The 24,237-nt window shown below is 39.9% G+C and overlaps 1 protein-coding gene across 3 annotated transcripts in view; it reads left to right on the forward strand.

Annotated features, from left to right (window-relative positions):
* ankrd11 (ankyrin repeat domain 11) overlaps window positions 1-24,237 on the forward strand; it is a 129,590-nt gene that overhangs the window by 12,789 nt on the left and 92,564 nt on the right. For all 3 annotated transcript variants that reach the window (XM_008292956.1, XM_008292973.1, XM_008292964.1), the window contains exon 2: window positions 16,905-16,984. The gene's annotated coding sequence lies outside the window, so the exon portion shown is untranslated. The remainder of the gene's footprint in view (window positions 1-16,904; window positions 16,985-24,237) is intronic.

Here is a 24,237-nt window from a genome sequence, read left to right on the forward strand (position 1 = left end):
GGGTCTTCGCACCCTTTTGGTGCTCGGACCCTAACAAGCATGAGCAAAGGTGGAGCTCCCATGTTTGAAGAGTCTAGAATGGTGTTAATTCCAAAACATAAAGCTATGCTGTTTGGTAATGGTTTATCTACATATGAGGACAGGTCAAATGTTAATCATGCAAAGTTAATTCTCTTTCTTCCAATCAAGAGCTGTGAGTGGTAAACCACGTGCAAAGAGCTGATGTACAAATGTGATTGAGGAGACCAATGCTGTGTGATCTGGATTTAGAAATCTGCTATAAGAAGGAAGTTCAGAGATAAATGTATGAATATAGTTATCTGAAATTTGCTACACTGGCTGGCCAGAGTACTGCCCTATAGATGCACTTTGATGATTCTTTTGCTTTTATATTTACCGGTAAGTGTGAGATTAAGATGAGATCATTTTATTCGTCCAACAGATCAACTGACAGCAAAGCTGATTGTTACTTTACCCTTCAAGGATGTTTGACTAACTTGCATGCAAGTTTTTATTGTTTAGTACAACTGAAAATGCGTCAACAGCACATGATCAGTGGTATTGGTAAGAATATTTTTATTAAATAACAGAGAAGATGAAAATAAAATGTGCTAGCACTTTTTTGGATGAGGACAGCGAGTATCTAGTAGCTAGTGTGTTTAACCAGAGCAGTCAGTGGAGAGTGGAAAATCACATCATCTTCAGTCAGCCTGCACAGGGACTTTCCCTCCTGAATATGTGGCAGCACTGAGCAGTTCTTAAAGCTACAGTCAAGGATGTGTTTGGCCCTTAGAGCAAGGTTTGTGCATCAGCATTATATTCCTGTATCACGCGTTGTCAAGAAACTTCATTGATTTGTTTGTTTTGCTGAGAAAGGAAGTAGTCTTCATGAGAAGTGGAAAGTAGGAGAACAGGAAATATAGAAGACCTCTTCGGCTGGCCTTGAGCAACGGCTTATCTTTACAGCTTTCACTGTCTTCCAAGGCTTGGAATCGTCACAGATCTCTGATTGAGTGACTACAGTTAACCAGACACTGATCTTTAAAGTTCTTTTGATGCTAGAACCTTCTTTCCTATAAATACACTGCCTTGTTTTTGTGCCCATCTGTATGTTTGTGTGCTTGTGGTTGCGTGTGTGCCTGTGTCACTCATACTCCCTGCAATGAATCTTTTTATAGAAACAGCAGCCAGCAGTGTAATCTCTGGCGTGGATGTAGGACAGCCTTTTATTCCTTTTCATTACTTATGCAAAGCCAGTTCTCATCCACAATCACTGCATAGCCTGTTTTGAATGTACAGTTTTCTTGGAAAAGGTTAGCAGTTAAAGGATCATACTGTTGTTTTTAACATTTTACCATATGTATTACAGATTGTGTATATCAGTGCGTCCTCTAGGATTTTTTTCAGCAGCAGGTGAAACAAATGACACTTGTCTGCAGATTTTACTTTTACAACCTATTTATTGAATGGCCAGTTGAAAATGGCTTTTTAAATGCTGAATGTAAAAATAAAATAAATTAATGAAACAATAAAATTAAATAAAACAATAAAAGATAATTTCTTGATGGGGCTGTAGAATTAGTGGCAAAGTTTGCACCCAGGCTCAGAACAATTCATTTTTCTGTTTTTTTTTTGTTTTTTTTTTATAAAACAGCTCTGAGGCTCTGTTGTAAGGAAATTCTCCCACTGATGCTCAGCGGCATACATGCTGCAAGCTGATCCCCTGCAGCCTGTTTCTGACGTCAGTCTTCACCTACAAATAGAAGCAATAATCAGGCTGTTTCTCTCAATTTCCTACACCCTAATCAGTTAAAAATTGTTTCTAGTTTGTGTCTGATGATATATTATTTAGTGTCTGCTGCTGTCCACTGCTCCTCCCTCTCGAATATTACGTGTCTTGTACGATTGGATAAAACACTAACGTTACATCGTTTACACTCACATCACAGAGGTTTGTCTAAATAATGTTACGGGGCGCTGCGCAGTCATACTCCCGGCTTGCACCCTCTTTTACGTGTGTAAAATATAAGCATATGAAATACGCGCTGCGGGCGTCGTGTTTCTTTCAAAATCTCCATCATTTTTTGTGATCAATTTTTTTGTGATGGACAAAACGAAAATGAAAGAAAGTCCCTGGAAGTGCAGGTCCTGTAATGTGGCTGTCTGCCTCATTTTGGACAGAAATTATTTTCAGGAGTGGCACAGATAAAAACAGAAAGAAAGCCACATCTGCGTCATATATAGTTGCATATATAGTTGTATATATTTGTGTTTAATTGATTTTATATTAAATTTACCTTTTCAAATTCACATCTGCAACCTATGATTACATTTTCAACTTTCAAAATACTTCATTAAGCATGTTTGTGGTTTTTATTATCATAATTAATACATTTCTTCAAATTGGATTTTGTATTTTTTGTGTGTTTTTGAGCCCAAAATGTTAATATAGTTGGTTAAAGTATAAAAATAATGGTCAGATCATATAGAGAATGTTGTGCTAACAAAACAAGATACCAAACATGGGCATGGTAAACATGTTTTTATGTGGTATATAAAGACAAAACTAAAAGTATGCAAAAACGGCCAAAACAGGCCAAGACCTCTAAGGGCTAGTAACACTTGGGCCATGTTCTTACATGCTACCGTAGTAGTACATGTATATGTATCATGGTGCAGTACGAGCATGTAAGAACATTCCAAGTACTGGTAAATACAAATTTTGCCAATGCTAGTATTTGTCATGTTTTCATTTACAGAGTACAGTTGTATTACAATTCTAACCAAACAACAGTTGCTCAACAGTTGATAATGTCTTGATTTCGGAAGTTTCATGAGCTAAAATTTATCCCTCAGATAGCCTCAGAATGTCCCATTTAAGCTTCAATTTTTTCAAAGGCTTCGCACCGCGGAAAGAGGGGGCCTCCCTCCTTCCGCACTGCTCATCTGAAGATGTAGTCAGCAGTTCCATCATCGTGTAGATGTTAGTTTAAAGCTATCAGTCAGTTTACTCACGTTAGCGACACTGAGTTGGCACCGGGCACAATTAATTAAGATACCGATATGTTACGTAACGTTTCCTGGCCATCAATGTTTTGCGAATGTCTATGTCTTGTAAAATCTATTCTGAGTTATCTTAAGCTAATAAGTCTACCTTTCTTCCAGTAAGTCGCTGCCCTATTCTCCAGGTGAACTCTCCAGGTGAACCCTCCTCTGACTCTCTGACCTGGAGCCTGGTGCTGGACATGACTTCACTTTCAAGGCCTCTCTCGAGTAATTAACGTTGTACTAACCCCCCAAAGAGTAGAGACTGAGCAAGATAGTTGTCTGTAGTTTACCTTAGTACTTGCGAGTACCCGACCCAGTGCAGGACTCTGCTGTGAAGGTGGAGACATGCGGCAGTGGCGTATTTGCAACAATAGAAAAAAGAAAGAAAGACAGAAATATGAAGGAGCGGCAGCTAGGATTTAGGAATGGTGGCCCGCCATTCCTAAATAAATGTAGAGGAAACACTGTATATTGTTGCTGTTCTTTTTCCTGAGGCATAAGGATAAGTTTTGTTTTTTTAAAATTTTGAATACATTTTTCCCGGCTTTGAGTTACAATTTCTTTGTTGTCCATTCAATATAGTACAAAATTAACTTGTAGAGTTTGAAATTGGAACTTCAGAGCTTAGATTTTTTTAACCACTACATCATGCAGAAAAGATGCCTGGTAATTTAAAAATGGTGCCATCACATAGTTGAGTGCCTTCGTACAATAATTTCACCACTTTCTGCAGCATATGAAGCAGCTGAGCAGACAGCAGTATGTAGTCAAGCTTTGTCTTCACAGTAAGCTGCTAACTTGTGTGTGAAATACCTTGAAAGTAAATTAGTAATGACCCCATTTTCCCATTACAGTGTAACTATAACAGGTATAGATCCAGCTCTAAAAATCCAGTTTCATTCAGGCTCTTGCATTAACAAACCGAAAGCATGCTATGAGTGACACACAGACAGCTAATCATTAAACAGGTGTCTTGTTCATTTGCAAGTGACACGACAACAGAATGGATTAAAAAAAAAAAAGAATGCCGCAGGGTCTCTGCACACGGTGGAGGTGTTGGCTGGTTGTCAGTTTATCCTCCTTGCTCCTGGTTAGGAGTCTCTGTCACTCTAACTTAGCCTTCTTCACTCAGATAGTAATCTGCCGAAAAGTACTACATCCATGGTCTATGTTGTTCGAAAACAACACCCGGAAGACGTGTTGCAAACATTGGTGTCTGCAAACAGCATTATGAATTGCGTGGCTTCTTTTCCTGTCACAAGCTGTCAGATCTTGGACATAAGGATACAAAATTGAAATCTATTTAAAGCTACAGCTGTTCTATTATGAATGTTTTTCCTGTTGAATAATTTAGTACAAAGGGACTAAATTTGGAGGGTTTGGTTAAGCCCTTGGGTTTTTGGTCCATCAACATGAAATGGAGTAATGTTGATCGTCCCTTCCTGTTTTCCTTTTCCATGCCAGCCCCACATAATTATTCTTCATGTCTGTGTTGAATTTTGGAGGTGTGTTGTGGTAATAGACGTTCTCTCTCCACAAAGCTGGTTTTCACAAAAACACATGCTCATTGTACTCATGTGCAACATATCTGTTAATTGTCATCACATCACCCTTTGTGATTCTTGGATAGATGATATTGTCTGCTGAACTCAGCCCTGCGGTGCTCTGTTATGCTGCTCTCTCACACACTTGGCTCAAGTCTCCTCTTGTCCTCTCTTTCCACAGCCTAACCGTCTGTTCTCTCTTCTCTTCTGCTTCCACTTACTCTCTGCCACCGTTTCCTTCTCTTCTTTGCATTTCTGAGCACAGAAATACACTTGCATACTGCATCCTCACATGCTCATCTCCCCTCACTCTCTGATAGTCTCCTCCCCCATCTCCACCTCTATGCAGTAGCCCTGGTTCCTCAGGAAGCACTGCGTGCAGGAAGCTAAGGGCGTTGGACCTAACTGTTTGCTTTGTTTCCTCCTATGACAAAAGTCATAATATATTATGTGCACACTTAGGGCATTGGAGCCTTTCTGCTTTTAGTCAGTGGTATTTAATGTGAAGTAGCACATGATAATGGTCTTGCAGTGCATTTTTTTGTAGTCTGCAATGCAAATATGCGAGCAGCTTGTCTCTGCTAGTAGATTTTGTGTTTTGTTTTTGTTTTCAAATTATGCAGAATCTGTATACCCGACTATGTGGAAGTGATTGAGATCATTTTTGTCAACAGAAGGCTAAAGACTACTGTTACTGTTCTGGTTTTATCGTGTCAGTAAATAACTTTGGGCATGAGACAAAAAAAATGTAGTGCTTATGTGTAGTAAATGGCCACCCACGAGACTCCTGTATTTTTCTACCCTATTATGCAGTTCTGCAGCTATATCTGCAAGGGGAGTGCAGAAAGTTGTTTTTTATATGCAAAATCAAAGCCCTTTGTAACAGGCCAATGTGTGATTTGTTTCTGCCTCTACGAGGAGTGAGAGAAAGAATTTCCATACACAACACTCGTGGGTGTCTGTACATTCATGGTATGTATTCTTTATTGGCAATCACTGAAGTAGCTCAAGTGTAGTCTGTATTCTCAGATAGTGTTGTCATACAGCATGGTTATTTTCAGTGACAAATCTTTAGAGGGTTGTATTGTATTGCCATGTATATGCATAGCCACAGACTGCTGTTGCTGTTTTTGTCACTGTGTTCTTTTCAGTAGTTTCACCTTGCTTTAATGCATGCATACCCTTTTCTGGTGTTTAGACAGCTTTTCAATGAGGGCGAAATGAGAAATCTCTCAGAGAAAGTCAGTGTTTGAGCGTGGCTGAAGCATGCCAAAAAGGAGAAGAGCGACAATGACAGTTGAGCCCAAAAAATATGTGGAAAGCCTAAAATGGCTTCTTGTCAAGTTGACGGTGGCGCCATGTGTGATACGCATACACTTATCCATACAACAAGATGCACTCATTGTGCCAATCAGTTTCTTCCCCCAAGGTACTAGCTAGCCCTTATGTCGTCATGTCAGCAAAATAGGAGTAAAAACATCAGCATTCATCACTACCCTTTATCATGCCTACACTATGGATCCATACGGGGATAATCTTTGTATTCGTGTTAGCTGCATATTGTAGAGAGATGTTGTATTTTGAATAACATGGAATACGCCTTGATTGGAAGTGTAACACCCCTGTGTGGACCTGAAAAGCTTGCTTTGTTGCAGGATACATGATTTAGAATATGTGTGGAGACAATGTGTGTCAGCTTGAGATATTTATTATATGGCTACTTTTTAACTGGCTGAGAATTGTGTGGGTGAACGGATGACTGCAGGCATTCAGAACCAACACAGTCGACTTGCTCTGTGATGTTAGAGCATGTGCGGGTGTTTATGTACCATGTGCTGCTACTCCTCCATTTCCAATATTCATAGAGCTCTGTCTTTCACTGCAACCATGGCAACAGAACATGACAAATGGCAGAACTGTGGAAACGCTCAGGTTGTGTGTGAGGCTGAATGGCAGAACAAGCTTTCTTAATAAAAAAAAAAACAAACAAACAAAAAAAACACAATATCGCAGTGTCGGTGAATAGACTGGCTGGCCTTCACTTACTGTTGTTGTTTAAAACACTGGCTATTCAACTGCAAGATGATTAAATGAAACTTTTTGCTTTTCAAATATCATCTTCCATACTTAGCAATTACTGTGACTTCCTTGCCTGCATTTGTCAATTCAGAACTAGAGGCAGAAGGGCCATATCCTTGTCCTTCACTCAGTATGCAATATTAGGGATCAGAATGTATGTAGTTGACCATTAGAAATGGCAGAGTAGGTTATGGTACTGGTGACCATGTGTGCCGTTTGCAAGCACAGTGTTTAAAGATACAAGCAAGGCATATTTGTTTCTGTGAACTATCTAAGGGGTACTTGCCTACAATGTCTGAAGCTCAAATGCCATTTGTAGTCAAAAAATTAAAACATAGATAAAAAATAATAGCAAATAGTTTCTTGGCTGATTTTTGTTGAACAAGGCACTATTTCCAAGTGATGTGACTTCCTTGAAAATATGTATTAGTCATGGACTAGAGCTAAGGAAAGGGTTTCTCTGACAACTCATGGTATTAGGATCCATTATTTTGCTCTCTGTGTGAGAGGAATGCTCTTCTATCCTGGTAAATTATTTTCCATATCACCCGATGAGAAAAGAAATCAGTATAGCGTAGCTGGGATGTGCTGAGAAAGAGAGCGAGCCTGAGAAGCATTGCTGCTTTTCTGGAGCATCAACTAGTATCTGTGCTGTAAAATAGGACAGTGGCAGGGCAGCAAGTCCATCCATGCCAACCCACGCCTTGTTGACACTGATGTGCAGGCCTATATAGAAAACAATAGGAAAGGCTGTTTTGACATGTATCTTCCAGGCATGTGTTTTGGAATTTGCCTATGTATTTGAGGTAAACAATGATACAGGTTCAGTGCAAGAGGTAGACATTTATGACAATAACATCACTTGTTAATAGGATGTGATATGTGATAGCACTGGTTTCAGTTGCTGTGATTTATGGAATTTGTGTGCTTTTTGAGTCACAAGTTGACAGAAAATGTGTCTGTGATACATCTGAGAGCATATTTTCAAACTAATTCATATGAGAAATAAATATACATTTCATCTTATAAACTGAGTATTTGTTTGCTGCTCTGGTTTTCATATCATTGTAAAGGGATGAATACCTTTTTGGGTTTTGGGTCTTGGACAGTCTGCTGGACAGTGTCATTGTTTTGGTTGTTTATTTTTTACTATGAATACTATCGACCAAGAAAGTCTTGGATAAAGTGATAAATAAAAACAATGGGCTGTAGTAGGTGTAAACGATAGAACTGATGATAGATCAGATGCTAGTATGGCTTGTTAAATACGGACCTGATTAGTTTATCATCACAGCTTGTCTAGTTGTGGCCATCAATTCCATAAACTGTCCAGAGCATTGCTCATGTTTTATGTATGCAGCAGCTCTGGTGGTTCCTACTATTGTAGCCATGCTGCAGTTTCTACCTGTTTATGCACATTGTGTGTAATCATAAAGAATAAGATTTGCATTAAAGAAAAGAAGCAGTACATTCACATCAATGATGATCTCAAATGTTTTATCAGTTCGCGTTTCCCAAATTGTTGTCAAATCACAGTCACTGGTCTTCAAAGGAAAAATCTTTACTATTATTACTTTAATCACTGGGTTAGAAACTATTAAAGAAGTAGTGATTTTGCTACATCATAAAATAAAATGTTGATGCCGTTTCTCTCCCTCTGCAGTTCTTTTTGCATTGGTTTGAAGAATTGTATTTGATTATTGTGCAGGTAGCTTTGCTGAATTTGTGGGTATGGTGGTAAGATCAATCATGCGATTAATATCATGATATTTTGTGCACCACTTCAGAAAGCTGCATGCATTTAATGTTGCAGAGTATGATGGTGGCACACCCTAATAATGTTATGTATTCATTCTGAGAGGGGAAGAAGATATCACTTTATAATCTTTAAAATTTGACTTTTAGAACAGAAGTCGTGCTGAATTGTACTATTTTTTCTGAGTACAAACCGTAACTGGTCATTATATACAAGCATAATGTGCATGCTTTTCATTTTACACCTCTTTCTATGTAAATACCTGTGATGATTAACTACATGCAAACCTATTAATGGTTCACCTTGTTAGATAAGATTGTACTTGGAAGACGAGGCGTTTTGGCCTTGGTGTTTCAAAAAGCAACTTCAGACTAAATGAATGTTCTAAACTACTGTGCTGTCAGTGCTGTCCTTCATTTTTATCCTAGCTACATCAGAAAAAAACACTTAGTGTCATGTACTAGAAATGTTTAAATTCCACAGAAAATGGAAAGGCGTTTGTTTTTGAAGTCCAACCTTCAAATGCACATGCTGTACACTGAGAACACATGCAAGTTTCAGGTTAAGGCCAGGATTTGAAAAAACATCTTTTGAATGTGAGGATTTTTTTCCCTGTCCAGAGAGCTTGTTACCTTGACAACAGCAGAAGATCTGTAGCAAAGGGAGCTGAGTGAGTGAGCGTGTGAGCTGAGCTTGCCGCGGCATGGCTGTGCCGAACAAACAAGCGCTGTCGCTAACTGTGTCACGAGTGCTGCTGCTGCCTTCTCATTGCAGCCCTTATCCCCTCCCTCCCTCCTCCTCCTCCTACCCTCACTTCTCTGCTTTTGATATCAGGCTTTTATTTAGCTGGTTTGTTGTTCAGCTGGTATCCACCTATCCCTGCCATTTAACAGACTTACTGTTTTGTCTTTATTATTTAAGCAGTTTTTCCTAACTTCCTACTCCCATCTTCTACCCCTTCTTCACGTCTCCTGTGAATATGCTTTTTATTGCCTTTCATTGCCATCTACCACGCTAATACTGATCTCACATTAGGATATGTGATCTTCAGATAAATGTCGTTAGATTGAACTGTCAGTGTGCTGTCTGTGTCGGTTGCTCATGGTGGAGATGTGGAGGATCGGTGCGCTCTGGTCCCTCCCTGCAGAAATCAGGCTTTATCAATAATGTAGATGTTTTTGAAGAGGAGAGGTGTGGTGTGCATCTCTTTTTCTCTCTCCTCCCTCCTGGCCCATCCCCCCTCCCCCCTCCCCCCAGCTGTCTCCCCACACCCTCCAGTGTCAGGTTTCCCCTTCAGAAGAGCAGATGACTGAATCTAATTAGTGAAGATATTACAATAAGGTCTGATACCTGATGCCTTGACATACTGCAGGCTGAACCCAGGCTGTCATATTGAACTGCTGTTGCTTTATTGTTTATTTGGTTTAGTGCTCAAACTTAATATAGGGTTGGGTTCATCACTGACATGGCTGCACTGACCCTCACTGAGCTCTGTAGTGACAGCCACCTCCCCCAGATGGTAGATCTGCACTATCCCTCAGGCTAATACATTATTTTCTTTGTACTCAATTGTAGAGTATAAAGGTATTCTGGCATTTTTAGGTCTGTTAAAGTTTGTCTAAACCTTCTTGATAAATTAAGTCACAGTTATTACTTGTCAAGTGTCAGGAGTCAAAGTCCACTTGAAAGATTTTAATGAATCAAAATCAGTTTTGATTCACTAAATTGAACTATTAGTTCACATTTTTGGAAGGGTGTTGTTTCAGGTACAGGTGAGACAGTGTTATACCACCCAGAAAAATCCAGTTTGAGTAATTAATCCATTCGCTTAAATTCTTATCAGACACTGCATAAATGTTTGAAAATATATTATTACTCTGGAATTTTAAGAACAGCAGTTATTTTATCTGAAGTTGCAGCATTTATGACGTAAAGAGTAGAACTCATGTTACATTACTATTAAACAATTTGATTACAAAGTAATATACACAGAGTTTGCACTGTGCACATTGATTTCTCAGCGCTACACCTTGCAAGATGACCTCCCATAACATTCCACCTAAATTTGACGCATGTTCAGTTATCATATCAGATGTCAGCGTTTTTCTGATGGAGTCCCTTTGTCTTGGCATCCCACAGAATAAGTAGAGTGGCATCTTTAAAATTAAAACAGCAGTTGCATTTTTTAACATAGAGCCCTGTTTTGGTCTGAACACAACCTTAGACTAATATTAATTGATGTGACCTTCTTTGCCTTACAGCTAGAAGGTTCTTGGTTTGAATCTCGGCTGGGGCCTTTCTGCATGAAGTTTGCACGTTGTCCTTGTGCCTGCTTAGATTTTTGCTGGATATTTTGGCTCTCTCCCACATTCTAAATTGGCCATAGGTGTGAATGTCAGCATGCATAGTTGTGTGTCTATCTGTGTTGGCCTTGTAATGGACTGTTGATCTGTCCAAAGTGTACTGTGCCTTTCACTCTATGTCGGCTGTGATAGGCACCAGCTCCCCCTCCCTGCAACCCTCTATAGGATAAATCGGGTAAAGATAGTGGATGGATGGATTTCTGATGCAGCCGTTCTTACATCTGGCATAAGAATTCCAATATATCAAGGTGGCCTGTTGTTTGTTTGTGTGGAGCATTGCTATATAGCAGGTCACCGATAACTGCGACAATTCAGAACATGAACGGTTTCATGACGTATTGTTAATATAAACAACTGATACTTACACACCTTGAATTTTCTGTACAGCTCTGAATTCCTGTCAAGTGCCTAGATAAGTCGGATGTCTTTCCAAATATCATATACTGTGTGACACCTCTTCCATATTGGCTTTGTAGTTTATTGTCTTCAACTTGTCCCTGAAATTCTAAATCAAGTACAAAATATTTTCATACATAAACCTCTTTTCCCCACCACACGTCACAGGAGACCTGTTGCTGCACCACGCCTCGCCACCTTTATTTCCAGTATTTCGTGTCTCCAGTACCTGCTGTGTCAATACTGATGTAGAAAAACAAGTACTGTTGTGTATTTGCTATTTTTGGCATCAACTTGGTAGCAAACAGTTCCTGTGACATCCCTAGAATGGCTGGTCTTGCATGATTTGTACGAGGCTCGTGACAGGCTTTGTGAAATCAGATAAGGGTTTGTGCTTTGTGTGCTGTTGGTCCAGGTTGCCTTTCAGCTGGCTCTGATCTGTTCTCTGATAGTGCAGCCAGACACAGGACTGACTAGAGAGGGACTTTGTAGCCCTGGTAGGCACTGATGTGTTTGCTTTATGTGGTCCAAACCTACCATATAAAAACAGCAGTATTTCAGAGTTGTGGAAAGGGAAGCTCTTCTGTAATTAGATACCAAATGACAAAAAGCACGACCAAAGATGTTTGTGTCCTAAAGCTAGTATTTGAGCTTTTGTGCCCATCTTAATCCTACTGAACCTAGGGAAGTTCTCTCTCTTTTATATACACAAGGATTTCATGTCACCACTGTTTGCTCACATGATATCAGCAGTCTTTCAATTCTATTGTTTTCTCCACCAGGACATCATGTTTGCTGTTTGCAGACTTTGGACTGCCTTTTACGCCAATTCCACATTCCCTTGATATCGAATTTTCCCAATACTGTCCTAGGTTTCACCACAACTCATAAGTCTGTTACCATAACCTTTCCTGTTAGACATTGTAGTACACAGGGGGTCTAGTCATTGTAAGTTAAAATAGTAGGACATTTGCTGTGTTGATACAGCTGCTGCCATGTTTAGGTAAGGAAAGCCGACTAGCAATAGGCCCTGCTTTGCTGCAACCAAATGTTTTAGTCACTCTCGTGTGAAGCCATTCTCTGAGCTCCAGTGAAGAGATTTATCTTTATCTGCAGTCATAGTCTGTCAGTATCAAAGACAGCCTCTGATTCTTGTTGAAGGTCACTGTTAAACCAGCGTTGGTCTCATCAGCTCTCTCACTTACAGCAGTGTTTAGAGGAGCTTGTAGGGCAGCCGCCTTGACTACACATATGTTAGAGCTCACTGCTCCATGGCTCTCAAACTGTTCTTTTCCTTTGTGGTATGGTAATACCTGCAATGCTGTGATGAACTTAGTTAAACACTCCGAAACACACTGCTGATATTTCAGCTGTTAGATAACAGGGACAGTGAAAGCGCAGAAGAATTAAATATGCAAACATGTTGTTATGGTGATGCAGAACTTGAAATTTGTTGTAATTATGGATGATAATGCTGAATGTTTGGTCTCAGCTTCACATAGTTAGCAGCCAGTGCTTTTGACATAAGTCTAGATTAAATGGAGCCCATCTTCAAGTGCTCTTTGATCTTTTACCTCTGACCTTTTTGTCAGCTTCACTGCATTAGTCTTGGTACAAATCGTACATAGTATGAATAGATTATGGTAAAAATCTGTCCCAGTGTGCATGCAATTGTATCTATAATTTTTGCCCATGTAGTGATGGATATTATTAATGTTTTGCCTACATTTGGCCAGTCAGCAGTTACAGTGTGTGTGTGTGTGCTGCACATATACATTCTCATTCTTATGCTTTCGCCACTAATTAGCCAGGAAACATTTACTAAGGAGCCTGTCAGTGTCACCCAGTACACAACCACTCATGCCCTGTAAATATATTGGGTCAGTCGGATGTTTTTTTTTGTTTTTTTGTTTTTTTGGCGCCTTAACACAGTTCTGTTTGAGACACCCTACTATCAAGACTGAAGCAAATGAAAAATGTATGTCCAGAGGCAAACAATGGCATAGTATTTTTATTTTTTTTTACATTTATGTGCATGCAAAAGCATTTTGTGTAAACTAGACAATAAAATCTTTACCCTTTGAATAAATACAAGGACCACATTCTTGGGAGAACATAAGAGTTTGGTTATGCTGAAAAAAAAAAAAAACTTGTTCGTATAGCATGCTCTCCGACGGTGCAGTTGTGTATGTATAGCTGTTGGTCACACTTAAAGCCAGAGTTGAGAGGAAGGACAGAGGTGGAATATGTTGTAAAGATGGGGATAAGGGTACATACTTTCTTAGTGTCTCTCCTGAAATGAATTTATAATATTGCACTTTGTTGTACAGTGAAAAGTGACATGAACAGGGAAAAAATGAGGGAGAAGTTCAATCTCTGGCTGCTTTTTCATATCTGTGTAAGTTACCCATTATGCAGATGGGTGTAACTGTAGGATTGTCTGTTTTTAAAGATACAAAGATGGTCAAACATAGCCCCCAACCCCCAGTTCTGACTTTGGCAACTTAAGAAGCACGATATTTTAACTGACTAAGTTTGGCCTTGCAAAGAACTGGTGCAGCTGGCTTCTAACATGTATTTCTATACCTTGGTTATCAGCTGTTTTCAGTCTCATCTCTCTTTTTATGGGCAGAGGAATGTGTCCTGTATGTTGTCCTCATGCTTGCTTGAAGAGGATTTTTTTTCTACAGAGTCTTGTTTGTGTCTCTGAAGGTTTTGTTGAAACCTTTTCTTTGAGTAAAACACAGGGGAAGGACACAGTCCTTTACTGTCCTAAACAAAAAAAATATCAAACTATAATTAAAAGTATTAAACAAATTGCTGGACTTAAGAGGTTGGGTACATCCTTGAGATTTTTGATGAAATTGGCAGTGGGTGTTTCCTTTATCAAAGTGGCTCTGCTACATTGCCTGACCATTGCTAAATGTTGAAATTTTCAATGTACAGTAATACCTGAAGGCTGTTTTTGGTCTTTCAGTGGCAATATCTTGCCCGCTAAGTTGTCTTTATGTTAGAAATGGTACACCATAATATGTAACTTAAAATTTGGTAAGGATGGTGTAAGTTACTGCTTATGCCTCCTTGTTTAACTTTTAGCCCTAATTTAAAGACTAACCCTTTATCTTCTATGCTTTAAGGGTTATGCTCGTTGGTGCAGCTGTGCATGTCACTGTTTTTTAGGCGGTCATCAACAGTGATTGTCTGTGCTGCATCCAAAACTCTGCTGGGAGTTTAGTGTTTTGCTTCCTGGCTGGATTATTGCAACCCTCCAATCCTGTCCTTCCCGCTAGGAAAGCCCCACAGGCTCCACTCTAGTACAAATACAAATGTGCATCTAACCATCATCCTCCTTACCACTGAGGCCGTCCTATGGAGGTCTGGCCTTAATCTTGGCTCGTGTTCCCACCTGCCACACTGACAGTGCTAAAGCTGACAACTAGATGCTACTGACTGCTCTTCAGTCCCTTTTATGGTGCCGTAAAACTAGATTGATGAAACAAATGTGGGTTCAGGTTGTAGTGGAGTGGGTGTGTCCCATAATCACGAGAATGCCACCCCAACACTGGGCCTCTGTTAAATACCCTCCCATGTCCTGCTGTCAAAATCCTGCTAAACCCTTGTCCTCATTGTGTGGTTGGGAGTAGACTGGGGGAAGGGCCATCATCAATTCACTGACGTCAGGATTTCAAGGGTTATGCTTTTGCATTACATTAAACATTATGACGTAAAGGTATAATGTAAGATTCACATTATCGCAAATAATAATATTCTGTTGTTGTGAGGTTGATCCAGCATAATTTCATTCATGTATAAAATAATAAATTCAAAAAGTTCAAAGTTCACATGTATGTAGCTAGAGCCTTGTACTAACTTGAAAATGTAAAAACAGATTTGAACATACAGCATAGATTTCCTGTTCTGGTATAGAACAGCAGATTACTTTAAAGGTGTAGGCAACTCACACCCATAAACCTCTTACTACATATGTTACTTGCCATTCTGGCCTTGTTGTTGTGTCCCAGAAATGTCATCATGTGGTTTCATTCACTGTTTAAACTTTATTTTCTGATTCACATGCTTAGTTACAAAAACAGTGTGAATTGTTGTCTTAAATAGCAAACTATTCCAGATATTTGATTATCCTCCTCCTTTACGTGAATTTAAAAGACTTCAACAGACCTAAAAGTAGGAAGACTTGCTAACTACTGTAGTGAGAAGTGCAACAAACATTACAAGTGGAATTCTCCATTCATTCTCCACTGCAAATCTTAGAAATGTTTTCCAAGCAATATTTCAAACAGATATTCCTATGCAGTTTTTGGTACGTAACCAGCTGTGGCATCTATTTTGTATACACAGAATGCATTATTACTATTTGTCGTGTGCTTCTGTGCTTTGTCGGAAAAAGAAGACTGTGTTGAATTGTACTGCCACCATGTCTCTCAGATAGTGCTATATCTATTGGCTCCACTTCTGTTATATAGCGCAGCGTAAAAGAATAAATGTATTAGAAGTGTATACGATTCCTTGCTATTGGATGTGAGTATGATGGAATTAAGATTGGTAAGAATAAGATTTATATAAGAGCATTTCCTAATGATTGAGCATCGGGCCCAGCTCTCATTATAGATTGATGGTGAACAGGCAGGAAACATATCTCTGGGAACAATTAAAAATGCATAATCATGCTTTATCTGGGGTCTTTCTTCTGGAGATGAATTTCTGATTTAAATTTCGTAAAATGCATTTTGTATTTAATAATGTGATATGCTGTGTTGAATTTGGTGCACAACTTGGTTTTCTCACTCATCAGGCTTGCATTGTTTTTTATGCCAAAATCTCATGGGAATGTGGGAAGAGGAACTGGTTTTCATACAATGTAACAGTCCCTGCATAGCATGTTTCATGTGCTGTCCTAATGCAGTTCTAAAGTTTTTTGTTTTTCTGTTGTGAACTCTGTGTTGCTATGTCAGCACCACATACACCACGTGGAGCAAAGTTAAACTGGATAGTATGTTTCATCACTGCTCACATTACCAACTATTACCAGTTGCTGTCTAATAGTAGCTGCTATTGTTATATGAAAATGTTATATATGGATGCTGTGTTGTGTTGTATATGGAAATTTTGCTTCAACAACATTGCAAAGGTGGTCTACCCAAAGTTGCCTGTTTGCTTATGGCTGCATTTGTAAAGTGCTGTTAGAACACAGCTGATATTTTTCTTTTCTCTACATGGCTGTTTAGTCTGAAGTCACACCAGTGCAACCATTGGGGAAAAAAATCACTCTATGAATATTGATAAACCGATAACCTGTTTATACTTATTTCATTTTGAATGGGCAGAATAAGTGTGAGCTCACTACATATGGTGCAGAATGAGGCAAAGTTTAGCTTTGTGGTAAATAACAACACAGGGACTAAGTACAGAGTGGATTTTTTAAATTATTTTTTTTGGATTAAAACAAAGTTTGGAATGCCATTGTTGGGTTGAAGGAATGACCAGGGGTCCAAATGCCTCACTTCATGTCATTGTATCTGTTGCCAGTTCTTTCATAGGCATTTCTTAGTTTGCCAGAGAACTGCAGGAGAACCGATCCTGAGAGGAGAAACATGACCCTCTGCATTCACTCCAATACCCATCCATCGCAAGGAATGTGAAACTGCTTGTGCTGTCCTAGTAACTAATGCTTGGTTTTGTTTTCATCTTGTTTTTCAGGATTCTGTGGACTCTGCAGCAGCAGGTGTTTTTCTAGTTGGATTGTAGCCCACTGACATTCTCCCACAGCCATGGAATCGGTATGTTGACGATAACATCTTTTTGAAAATATAACATCAAGCTGATTCTCTGGCCTTTCAAGGCCTCTTGAGCACTTGTTTTTTCAACACACATTTTTTTGGCAGTTAGTTTCTTTTTTCCTTTTTTCATAATATATGGATTGCGATACATTCTGGTGTGTGTGGGCATTTATTACGTACATAGTAACTTGAGTAAAGGATACCACAGGAATGAAGCATCGATTTGCATTTGAGGTTGTGTCTGCAATGTTTTCTTTAGGTTAGTACATAAGATGGTAATGCAACATTAGCTATGTGATGTATCTTATATTTAACCAAACAACCAGAGTAATATATTTTCTTTTGCTCAAGTGTAAAGTATTAGTAAGCTGTTTGTAAGTGTACTTGTGTACATATATATGAGCTCTCAGTACCAGTATCAGACTCTACTCTTTATTGTTAGGCATGCAGGAGATTGTGTGTAGGAGATGCTTGTACCAACAGGCAGGCTAAAAGCACAGCGGCACTGAGCTCTATCCAGTGGAATGCATGTATTAAGAATGGGGCTTAGTACATGCCTAACCTCTGCTTTCCTGTCCCTTTGTCAGAGACTCTGCGTGTGTGCGCATGTATGTGTGCACATGTATGTGTGCATGCTTATGTGTGTTAAAAGCCTCTAAAAACTAGCAGTTTTTGTAGTGCAGAACTAGCATGTGTCCTAAGGCCTTCCATCACCTTGTCTGTCTCACTCACTAATGCTTTGTGTAGGCACAAATGCATTTTCCTGCTGATTAGTGTGACTGTAGCTGAAAGTCCGGATCATGTAGAATTGTAGCTTTTGTAGCTTATGAATGCGCAACCAGTTTAATTTTACATCCAAATGCCTCAAAAATCATTGTTTACTGGCACACAAGTTTAGTTCCACACAGATCAAACAACTGCCACTGTATACAAGCTTGATGAAGGGCATAATTGTTTGCATTTCTGTCAACACACAAACTGTTTGGTTGCAGGAATTGAAATGAACTTGGCAATGTTAAAATCAAATTTATGAATAAGATAGAAATTAAATGAATCCTCAATTGCATTCACTGCATGTGAGTAAAAGGAATAAAGGAATAAAAAAGAGCATATACTCCAAATTTAAGGAGGGATTTTGAGAATTGTGACCGATTTGGTCACAGACAGGGTGTAGTCAAAAATATGCCAACACACATTTAGAAAGGAGAAACGTGGTCGGGGAAATAATCTAGTGCACCATCGAGGAATCACAAAATATACTGGTTATTAAAGAAATCAGCTGCAGACTGATCAGTGTGTGGACTGCTTGTGTCCCTGACACCAACAGCCGAAAGATTGGCTTATGCCTCTTTTATGCAAAAGTTTATCTCTCTCCCTCCGCCTCTGGCGCTTTTTCTCTCCCCCATCCACCTCTCTTATGTCTGTGTGCCTGTGGCTATGCACCAGAAAGAGCTGCTTCTGTTTACCTCTCCGAGCTGCCTATATCTGCTTACTGTCAGTGGAAACCAAGGAAACTGATCACAAAGCTTTTTATGGTGCCAGGAGTGGAATACATGCTGTGTGCGTGTGTGTGTGCCTGTGGGAGCTGGACACACACACACACACACACACACACACACACACACACACACACACACACACACACACACACACACTCTTTGCCACTCTCCTCCTCCCTCTCCTCATGTGATGCCAGTCACATGGTTTCCAGGCAAGCAGCTCAGTAAATCAGAATCAGACTTTTATTTTTAACTGCTTTAAATCCTCCACCTGCTCGCCATGGTTAGCAGAACTGACTGAGGTTCCTGATAATTACTTGTTCTTTTCGGCTCCTGGTGTGTTTCTCTTAAACTTTGTGACCGTCTCGGTACCACTTCCTCTCATCCACATGAAGCTTCTGTCATGTCTGTTGACATAGCTCTGTAACTGAGTAGACAGTGATCTACCAGACAGTAGTCTGCTTTGGTATGAAACTGTGAATTTAGAGCCACGACAGTGTACAAATGCAGAAAATATCTGTGTTGAGCACTGTCTCACTTGTATCCTCCGTGGTCTTTTGCAGAGATGCTTGAACAAGACTGTGTATCAGAATGTGTTGCATAATGATTTCAACGTTTATACCGTGACCTAGCACACTTCACAGGAGCCTTTGCACTGGCTGCTTTTATTGAATAATATCAACACTGCAAACATGACAGCCATGTAGCTCATGGAATTGTATAAATAACTGACATAAATGTACATAGGAGATAGAGTATGTGTGTGGAACTCCAGCTATGGACCCAAGTCTTTTGTTAACTATATGCACATTAAATTTCCCTGTCACAAATAGTCTGGTATATGTGAGGAGCCAAAGTTTTTGAATGTGTGTCATTATTGCATGTCACAGGCAGGCTGTTTCTGGGAAAGTGGTGTCTCCTCTTTATGCTGTAGCCCACCATCAGTAGTGCTGACATCATTCTGACTGTTATCTTTTAGCAGAGGAGCTGAGAGGGGAGGTTACTGTGTGTTCGATTTGGTGCAGATGAAAGGCTGAATTTCTTGTAATCACACCACCTCCACTGGTTCCCTCACAGCTCCCTTTCTATCTCCTCCTCTTTCTCCAAAGCCGGGCTTGTTCCTCAGTGGGGATTAGTGTGAGCGGCAGCTCTGAACAGGGAAGTGGGCCCTGCCAGTCACATTACATAACTCGCCCCCGCTACTGCGGCTCGGCCTGGCCCGGCTGGATAGACGACCATAGAGGCTTTGTTTTCCCAACCTTCCCTTTTTCCTCCCCTATGCTGCTCCTCCTCCTCCCCCTGAGGCAGACTGCATACTGATGCCGTATAGAAGGGAGTCTGTTTGCAGGGAACAGGCGAGGCACTGTGGCATGGAGTGTGGAGAAATACGCTAATAGCAAGCTGAATGGCACGGAGCTCACATCTTAGGCAGAGGAATTTGAGGTCTGCTATAGGTCGTACAGTTTCAGGGAGATGGGATGCAAGGGAATGCGGTACTGTAAAACTGTACGACTGCCTGCCCAAGGGTTCCACATCAGTATGCCCAGTGATTACACAGAAGGTTAGAGTGCGTCCTGTGTCAAATCTCTTGAGTCTGACAGCCTGTGAGATAGTTTGAGTTTTCCCTAATTCCACGTGCCATCGTCTTGAGCAGTTTGACCACACTCGTACACACACACACACACACACACACACACACTTTTCCCCACCTGGCAGTATGCCACTGTTGGTAGGGTGGGAGTGAGAGGCCAGTGTCCTCTGTGTAATAGAGGTTCAGACTAGTTAGCACTGAGTGAGTAGAAGTAAGTCGTAGGCGTGAGAGTGAAAAGGATAAAAAAGCATTGCATGGCGCCAGGTTTATGTACAACATCTTGCAGCATTGAGTTCGAGGCTTGCTCTTTATTGTTGCATTTTTCCGTCTGTGGAGTTGGGATAGATGACAAATTACTTCAGTAGTGAAATTATGTAGAATGAAAGTAACAGAACACCAGAAGACATTTGGCTGTTTGTTAGGAACAAGAGCGATGTTCCTATTGACCAAAGTCAACTGTAATGTGTACGTCACATTAATTTTGTTCTGATTTAGGTCTGAATTTGTAACGCTTTAATGGTTTGACTCTTATCACAGTTGAAACATATTCAAGGTGTGAATCTTTTGTCAGTCTGTCTTTCAGAACATACTGTAGTTGCACACTGATAATCAGACAGGACATTGATGTCCTGCTTGTTTTAGTTTTTCAGTTATTTATATGGTTGTTAACGAAGGCCTACGTGCATAAAGCTCATAAAACTATAAATTCTATCAAAACCTTTTGGCAGTGTCAATAAAAACAACAAATTTTGATACTGATTTAATTTACACTTAAACCACTCCTACTATCTCACCACAAAAAAAGACCAAAATAATAGTATCTCTGCACAGCACAGGATGTTGGTTTTGTTTGGCCAAGTTTTTTTTTTCTGCTCTTGCTGGGAGGTAATGGTTGCTTCCCAGACCCTGTTTTCCACAAGCTTAAGTACATGTTAATACATGCACGCACAAACAAGATCTGTACCTGATGGTTAGGCTGATGTAGGCTTACTGCTGCTTCATAATGTTGGTGGTCTATGAATTGCCTTGTATTCTGCTAACTACTTATTCCATCATCAGCTGGAACCCTGTATTTTATCAAGTACCCTGGCATGTCACACTCTCCTTGTTGAGTTATATCTGCCACATTCTTTTCTTGTAATTCTAATTGTATGCATGTAATGTATGGGACATTTATCATTGCAAGAATCTTGTCATAACACATTTTTTGGTTGCTTGTAATTTCTAACAGAATATGATTTGGGTGAATTTGTTGTATGTATCATAGTACTTTTCTATATTCAGTATCATAATATGGAAAGAGCATACAAATCACTGAGATGGTTGAATCACTTGATTAGATTTTCTTAGCTTAAATGTAAAAATGGATACAGTCAACGACTGAGTGTCTCTGGTTTGCATTTTTATACTGTCTTGGATTCATCTCTACATTTGGAGATGGACTTGAGTGTGCTTTCAGTACATCAGCCATGAGCCAAGTTCCCATCAAAGAGTAGCAGCTACACCAAAGACTGTGTTTAGATGTGACGGCTAATTTTAGAGCTGCTAGGCCCTTGTCCAAGGTGGGGGAGGATAAGATAACATTGAAGTAACCCTCCCTCCTTACACAGTTTGGTTTTGTTTGTCTGTCCAATAACCCTCATTCAGCCCCTGTGGAAGTCATGCACAAACAGAAATATTTGGTGTTGTTGATAGTGTGTACAAATACAAATCTTATTCATATTTTCAAGTTTCCAATGGGTCTCAGATCTCTCAGAATTTCACAAGCAATAACACATACTTTCACATGCCTGTAAACATTGTTTCCTAAAATAAATACATATTTGTACCACTAATATTTGTGCATTTTTAAATTCTTACATAGTGGCATGTATAGTTAGTTTTACACTGATCAGCTATAACATTAAAACCAGACAGGTGAAGCAAATTTGTGTGGATGTTACTTTGATAGGTACCACCCACCTAAACGTTGTTGCAAAACATGCACACCCCCTATGGCAGTCGCACCCCATGACGTCAGCAGCCTACTTCAGCAGGTCAGTTTGCCATGCCACACTTCAAAAACAACTCAGGAATCGGTTGAGGAACAGAGTGACGTGTCCAAGGCGTTGACCCCAGATCCCAATCCGATCAAGCATCCGTGCGATATGCCAGAACAAGCCCGATCTCCCAGGCCCCACCCTGCAGCCCAGAGGACCCAAAGGACCCTTTTGGATCAGAGCTGTTTTGGCAGCACGAGGGGGACCTATATAATATTAGGCAGTTGGTTTTAATAGTGTGGCTTATTGGTGTATATTGTTATAAAACCGCGAGGCATCTCATCATTCTCTTTCTGCCTTGCTAATGCCGCCATCCGCTAATGACTAAAGGTGACGGTAAATAAATATAGCAAAGAGACATATAATGCCTTATATATGCATGTGTTTCCACATCAGTGTGTAATAGTTCATGCTGGATTAGTTATTTTGAATTGCAAACTTAACTGTATGTTTGACTTTGTCAAGTTTCTACCTGAAATTCTGTTTAAACACTGTGTTGTGCAATGATAGTCAATGGGTCTCCTTTGCTAGGGAGCCAGTCTAAACCAAGCAAAAAGCTATTAAATGTCAAATGACTGCAGACAGAAGCCAAGATCCCTGCTCTACTGTTTCTATCTGTAATGGCAGAAATAATGGACTCTGTTCTGATTTGTTTATGTCAGAAAGGCATCTGGTTTCAGGAAATTTGACCCTGAATGGGAGTGGACATGTTATTTGTTCTTTTATTTATTTGTTTTCCGCCAGTGATCGGAATTCCATCAATTTGAAGACACGCACACACACTCATATACACACACATTCAAACAAACCTACAAAATACCCGGTTACACACTCATTGAGCCAGCACAACATATGTGGCCCTGTCTAGCCCCAGTCTCTTGTCCCTCTTACAGCCACGGAGTGATGACCTTGGTTTCAAGTAGCTATACTCTGTTAGAAAGCCAACACCTCTCCGGGGATGTGCTGACCTTGTTGTCTGTAAGTCTGCACACCCCTCTCTGTCTCGCTCTCTGTCTCTCTCCTATTCACTCACATACACCTTAACATCAGCGGCCTAAACAACTCCAGTGTTAACTTCGCCATTGCAGATGCAGTATACTGTATAGAATCAGGTGTCTTTGTTGTGTGGGTTCAGCAGGTTTGGGCCTCTCCCTAATCAAGTGTTCCTTCATCAGACAGCCTGTCCTCTCAGTGACAGCATACGCTTTTTATGAGGGTGTGTACAGCAGTGCACACTGGTGTCCCCTCCTTTTTTGTCCTTGCCTTTGATTTCCTGCAGCTGTCCGGCTGTGCACAGTACCTGGATGTATCCAGGCATGTTTATCCATTTCATCGAAGGCCCACAACTAAAGTAGTTTTTATCGGCAGAGATTTTTTTTCACTCGCCATCAAATTTAATTCTCCTATTACAAGCTTCTTGCTTTATTTTGAATGTTTTGCTGTCACAAGTGTAGAGCATAGTAGTGTTGACACATAAATACAGTGAATGCTGCATCATCATTATTATTATCATTATTATTATTATTATTATTATTATTATTATTATTTTTAGCTTTTACTGTCACGTAATTGCAGGAAGTTATAGGAAAATGAATACCACAGAATGGCATTCATTGTGTACATGCACTCTCAATGTGATTATAATAACAGAATTAGGAAAATAATCCTCCATTAATTGCATGTGTTATGTAAATATTGCAATCAGGTTGCTAATATGTAAGGCCATTATCAGAGTTAGCTTATCTTAAGTGCACAGGAATGCTCAATATTTGAATTTTCCCATGCATTCTTGCATTGCGTGATATGAAAATGTTTCAAGAACTTGTTCTTCCATCTGGTCAACTTTGACTTCCATAACTTCATTGTGCTCCTTTGAATTATTGTTAAGTTTAAAACTGTTGTTGAAATGGTAACTGAAATGCTGCTTTGGCCTGAAGGCGTCTGAGTGGGCTGACAAATGTAGATGTTTGCCTGTCAGCTTAGCCTGATGTAGCACAGACACAATGTAAACAAACTGAACCTGATAACTGTAACTTGCCCGCTAAGGACAGATATCAGAGATGGCCCCATCACAGTTTCACATCTTAGGTGAACACGTTGATTTGCAGGTCAGTTGTTGAGATG

This window comes from Stegastes partitus, unplaced genomic scaffold, assembly GCF_000690725.1.
Source record: "Stegastes partitus isolate 25-593 unplaced genomic scaffold, Stegastes_partitus-1.0.2 Scaffold19, whole genome shotgun sequence".
In the NCBI taxonomy this organism is placed as follows: domain Eukaryota; kingdom Metazoa; phylum Chordata; class Actinopteri; family Pomacentridae; genus Stegastes; species Stegastes partitus.